The sequence below is a fragment of the Eutrema salsugineum genome, unplaced genomic scaffold (genome assembly GCF_000478725.1).
Source record: "Eutrema salsugineum unplaced genomic scaffold, Eutsalg1_0 scaffold_3, whole genome shotgun sequence".
Lineage (NCBI taxonomy): Eukaryota > Viridiplantae > Streptophyta > Magnoliopsida > Brassicales > Brassicaceae > Eutrema > Eutrema salsugineum.
The window spans coordinates 1041042-1047558 of record NW_006256756.1 but is presented as its reverse complement, the minus strand read 5'-3'; the positions used below and the strand labels follow the sequence as shown (position 1 = coordinate 1047558).

Here is a 6517-nt window from a genome sequence, read left to right as displayed (position 1 = left end):
ACTAAGTGGTCGGAATTGTCTGTAAATTGTTAATAAGAGAGAGAAAATTTTTGTAAACGCGTTCCACGCGTTACCTACTGCTATTCCACGTCAGTATAGATACTCTAATTACTAACATAACATAGACATATTATGTAAGTTTTGTTATAAACATTTCATTCAATGTAGAAAAACAATAGATAATGAATGAAAGGACATATATGAAAATGTATAATACTTAAAACATAGTTGTGCTATGCTATATTTGAATTTGCATTCCCTAGAAATTGATAACTTGTTTCTCACTATAACTGGAGAAAATTATGCCACCAATGTAGAAAGTTTTCTTATCAAACTCAGTTTTATATGGGTATCCAATTCTCTAACCTAAGAAAACTTCACTTAAATTAATGTAAGCCAGTATAGATAGTCTGCATGTTCCATAGTGACTGGTGCTTTGTTGCGATATTACATATCAATGGTTTAATAATGTTAACACTGAAAATTAGAGATTTTTATAATTTTATCTATAATTACTGATATAACTAAAGATCATAATTTTCTGCGTGTATGTTAACAACACAAGCAAAACATCAAAGCCAAAATGGAAAAGCTCTTCTTTTATAAATCAGTAGCTGAAAAAAAAGCAGTTTATACAAATAGACGATCTATACTAATAGGCATTATCTACAAATAGACGTTCAATTTTTTTTACAAAGCGACGAAGAAGCCAATGAATCCAACCTATAATCATGTTAATGTGTCTCTTGGAAGTTTCATTGCTGAGATAGAATACAATTGTGAAATCTATTCATGTGGTCATACTATAATACATTCTATATAAAGACTTTATATATTATAATATAGTTGATTGAGAAAAAGACTCACAGCTTTGAGAGAATAATTTATGTCTAATCAAAAGTTCACTGAATATAAATATTCTATAAAATAATAGACTTTTCATATAAATTTACAAAACAAGTGAAGAGTGAAAACTCAAATTCCACCAGCAGCAACTCCATCACTTGCAGATAAGAGACTTGGCGGCACAACTCACAAGAGAGATAGGTAGGGGTTCGAAATGAATTGATCCCATTGGCTTCTTCCAATCTGGGTACTCGTTGATATGGCTGTTTGATGTGGGTAGCAGACTCCCATTGGTTAAATTTCTGGTGAAATCCATGCGAGAGAGAGACCTTAGCAGACCGATGGTATTGAGTCGGGGAGAAAGGCTGCGGTGGAGAAGGAGATAACGTGAGCAGGTTTTTGATAAAAATGGTGATGTAACTAGCAATGAAGAAGGTGGAGCATGACATGACTTTTAATAATCAATAAAAGTTTATTTATGTGGATGAGTTAAATCCAACGTTCTATTTTTATGGATTCCAAATAAATATTAATTTTTGCACAGGTCCGGCCCAAGTGGGTAGGACAAAGGTGCGACGGTCCATGGGTCTAAAAATTTTGTAATAAAATTTTTTAGATTATTGGATTTATTTTATGGGTTTAAAATTTTTTTTGTTCTATTTATGGGTCTAAATTATTTTATTATATCTATTAATGGATTTAAATTTTTTTTTTGCCCTAGGGGTTTTAAAAGTATTGGGCCGGGCCTGTTTCTGCAAGTGGAGATATTTAAGAGTATTGTTGTATATATTATATATTATACAGAGAATATAGTAACCATCCTTATTATATGGTTAATCTCTTAATTATTGAATTATTGTTGATTATATAATGCAATTTTCCATAACTAAATACATAAGTAATAAGCACTATTGTCAAAACTGAAAAAGAAAAAAAAAAACCATAAATCTATAATGATACAATGTCGTTGTGTTCTTTGTATTCCAAATAAGAGATTTGCCTCTGCAACTTGATCTGCTCATAGAACTTAGCAATGAACTCCTCTGCTCTCACATCATCCACCCCTTTCTCTTCTTCCTCATCATCCTTAGCCGTACGATCACTCTCTTCCGTATAAGATTCATCGTAACCGTACGACCTCACCTCATTGAAACAATCTTGACCCTCCATTCCAAAGTCATAGTCAAACTCTGCGGGAGGAGCAATGCAGGGGAGGAGAAACCGACGTAGGACGATGATAGACCTTCTTCTTGACGTTAAATAACGGCGTCTCATCAAAGGAAAGCTGACGTTCTCCGTAACGGGAGAGATAACGGTCACCGTTATTATGATGTGCTAGGGCTTTGAGATGCTTAGAGAGCAAGTTACGAAGTTCGACAAAGGCCATCTTTTAAAAACTCCACCTTTCCTTCCCCATAGAAGAGCCAACAAGTAAAAACCAAAAATGTAGCAGCTGGTCTTTTGTTAGAACAAACCATTATCTTTTTTTTTTCTGGTTGAATTCTCTCATTTTTCCAAGCGTTTAAAATTTGGAGATCTTTCGTAAGAAAACTGTCATTTGTCTTCTTTTTTTTTGTTTGTGAAAAAAATATCGAACAGACGGACATTTTTATGGTGATGTGTTGTTAGTTTCCATGGCTAGATTTTGTAGAAAACCAAACGTTAGGAACAGCTAATTCTTGCTTTTCAAAAAAAAAACAAAAAAACAAAAAACCAAAAAGGAACAGCTAATTCTTCTCGAATCAAGATTACAGAATTCTTAGAAAAGATAATACAAGGAGGAAATCGACTCATGGTTCAAATGAAGGATAAAAGGTGAAGATGCAAACAAGGCTGGAGTAGCACGTGTAGCAGTCCGACTAGCTCTGGAACTGACACGGGGAGACTTGCGTAGCAATCTACACACGTGGAGGCGAGCTGGAAGTTGAGCTGGAGCTGCAGGACGTGTTGGACACTTCAAGAGACGAGAAGCTGACGTGGACAGGAAGCTTGGAGTATCTTGGAGGATCTTTGAAGAAAATACCAAGTTTCCTCTATCTTAGGAGAAGATAAGGAAGGTGAAGATTCTCATGAAGATTTGGAGAAATCGTAAAGAGAGTCTAGGCGAGGAGTAGCCGCAAGTCCTATTGTGTATAAATAAACGTGTGAATAACCGTGTATGGTTTGAACACAACTGAGAGAATTCTTAGCAAAGGGTGAGCGAAAATCTGTGAGAGTTTTTGTGAGCTAGTGTGCTAAGGGGTTTGGGTGAGAGGTTCTTGGATCACGTATCGATTCAAGAACAGGTGAGGCTAGTGTAATAAATCAAGGTGTGTCTTGAGGTTGCTCTAAATCGGGTTCTGTATACTTGTAAGTTACAAACAGATTTACTAGTGAAATATTCTTGAAGAGAAAATCCTTGTGTTGTGTTCTGTGTTAGTTCCCGTATTACTACTCTTACATTTTCATTTGGTATCAGAGCAGTCATCTGTGTGTATTACAAACAGGTGAGATCCTGCGGAGAAAATGGAGAGTTATAAGGAAATGGTGAACAACTCCAGGATCATTCTGGATGATGGGAACTACGGGTTTTGGAAAGCTAGGATCAGATCCATGATCAAAGGGATCGATCCACTGGCATGGAAGGCAGTAACTGAGAAATGGGAAGAACCACTGGTGGCTGATGCCAATGGAGTCTTTCATCCAAAACCAGAAGAAAGTTGGACTGAAGAGGAGTCAAAAAGAGCAAAGTACAATTCAAGGGCGCTGACTACCATTCATACCAACATATCAAGAAAGACATTTGAGCTGATTCAAGGTGTTGAGACTGCCAAAGAAGCATGGGACATACTTCAGATGCAGTACGAAGGAACAACAAAGGTTCAAAACTCCAGAAAGGACATGCTTGCTTCTCGCTTTGAGAATCTAAAAATGGAGGAGGATGAAACCATCTCTGAATTCTGTTCAAAACTAAGTGCTCTGGCACAAGAAGCAGCTGTGTTAGGCAAAAAATACAAAGATAAGAAGCTGGTGAAGAAGTTCTTGAGGTGTCTGCCATCGAGGTTTATGGGGTACAAATCTGCACTCAGTGTGTCCAGCAACACAGAGAACATGCCATTCAGTGAACTTGTAGGCATGCTTAAAGCTCATGAGATGGAGCTAGACAGTCTGAAGAAACCTAAAAGTCTAGCTCTAAAATGTGAAAACCGCACCACTGAAGATGAGGAAGACGATCCCATAAGTCTTCTGGTTCGAAGATTTGATCGTGCTTTGCGAAAAACCGGGAAACCTCAGAAAAAGGTTGCCTCCTTCAAGTCTAACAGGAAGAGTGAGGTGCAGTGTCATGAGTGCAAGGGATATGGACATTTCAAGAATGATTGTCCTACGATCAAGCGACGGGCGATTCAGTGCTATGGCTGCAAAGGATTTGGACACACTCAGCTGGAATGTGTCAATGATCAAAATCGCAGGAAGGACAAGTCCATGTTGGCTGAGGAAGAATCGGATGATGACTCAGAGGATGATTCAGTTAAAGAGACAAACAACTTTGTGACGTTTATCAGAATCGCTGAAATTGAGGAACGACAGGAGTCAGAGTCAGAGCCTGAAGAAGAAAAGGAGGATGATCTCATAAGCAGCTACAAGGAAGTACGTCATGTTCTGGTTAGTCTCAACAAAGAAAACAGTGAATTGAAGAAAGAAAACTAGAGACTGTCCGTACTAGTAGACAAGCTCAGCAAAGATCTCGAAGCAGCAAATGCACTTGGCCAGGGAAGTGTCAACTTAATCAAGGAGAAGCTGGAGTTAGCCAACAAAGCTGAAAGTCAGGCAGCATCTAAAGGTTGAAAAACAAATATCGGAGAAACTGGAGTCAGAACTAGATCAGCTAAAGAAGCAGATTCAGATGTTCGCAGGGACGAGGCAACTTGACAAGATTCTGAGCTACGGATGTCAAGCCAATACAAAGCATGGGCTGGGGTACAGTGGATGGGAACAGAGGAGGTCAGATAAAATCAAGTTTGTCTCATCCGGATACAACCAGCCTGAAGGACGAAGATCTGCCACCAAACCGCGAGAATGCTATTACTGTGGCAAGATCGGACATATCAAAGCATACTGCTACAGCAGATGGAACAGGGTTCAGAAACTGATGAAGCAACGGAAGTTCAGTTGGAATGGATCCACGAATCAAGTCTGGGTCAGTAAAGAGGATTTGCGATTTGAACCTAAGGGACAACTGAAGAAGAATCCCATCAAGCCGAGAGAATTCACTGTCAAGAGATCTTCCAGAGTTGATCCAAATATCCAATGTCAATGCTGTGGCATGGATTCAAGTGCAACATGGCACAAGTTGAAAGCGACGAAGACGAATCAGAGCCTTGGTACTTCGATAGTGGCTGCTCAAGGCACATGACTGGAAACCGAAGCTACCTCCGAAATGTTAAGAAAATTAAGGGAGGAAGGGTTACGTTTGGTGATGGTAGTGTCGGTGCCATACAAGGAAAAGGTATTACAAAAGACGAAGATCAGCCTGATCTAGTCAATGTATACTTAGTACAGGGACTTAAGGCGAATCTTATCAGTATAAGTCAACTGTGTGATGAAGGGCTAATTGTGATATTCACCAACAAAGAATGCAGAGCAGTGAATGATGATGGACAAATTATCCTAGCTGGAGAAAGATCAGGCAACAATTGCTACATGTGGAACAAGTCAGGGTCGGTTATGAGCTGTTTTACTGCCTGTGATAATCTGCAGTTGTGGCATCAGCGACTCGGACACATGAACATCAGGAAACTCAATGATCTAATCTCAAAGGAGAGCATTAGAGGAGTTCCAAAGATTAAGGGAGGAGATAAGTTTGTGTGTGGAGCGTGTAACCAAGGCAAACAGGTCAAAGTTCAACACAAACGAGTACCTGATGTACAATCCAAAGCACCACTTGATCTAGATCACATGGATCTGATGGGGCCAGTTCAGATAGAGAGTTTGGGAGGTAAAAAGTATGTGTTTGTGCTGGTTGACGACTTCACCAGATTCACATGGGTCAGGTTTCTCCGAGAAAAGTCTGATACGGCGGACAGCTTCAGAATCTGGGCTCTACAACTCATGAATGAACGAGGTTCAATCAAACGAGTCAGGAGTGATCATGGAGAGTTTCAGAACGAGTTCATGAAGTTCTTCTGTGAAAGTCATGGAATAGCTCATCAGTTTGCTGCACCCAGGACTCCACAGCAAAACGGCGTAGTGGAACAGAAGAATCGAACACTTCAGGAGATGGCTCGTGCGATGATCTACGGAAATCAAGTTCCCAAACGTTTTTGGGCAGAAGCAGTCAGCACAGCATGTTACATAATCAATCGGGTGTACATGCGAAAGGGAACATCAAAAACTCCTTATGAATTATGGAATGGAAAGACGCCTAACGTAAGTTACTTTCATGTCTTTGGATGCAGGTGCTACATCTTGAATGATAAGGATCATCTTGGAAAGTTTGGCTTAAGGAGTGATGAAGGAATTTTTCTGGGCTACTCAGGTCATAGCTCAGCCTTTCGTGTGTTCAACATGAGGACGAAGGTTCTGGTTGAGTCAGTTAATGTGGTGTTCGATGACTACGCTCAGATGGAATGGGAGAAGCCTCTGATCGGGAGTGACTCTGAAGGTGATGAAGTGGATCGGGTAACACAGACAG

General features: G+C 39.6%; 1 pseudogene; it reads right to left on the bottom strand.

The window, feature by feature from the left end:
• Positions 1-1794: 1794 nt before the first annotated feature.
• LOC18014861 lies at positions 1795-2453 on the bottom strand (annotated as a pseudogene).
• Between the last annotated feature and the right edge of the window lie 4064 nt (positions 2454-6517).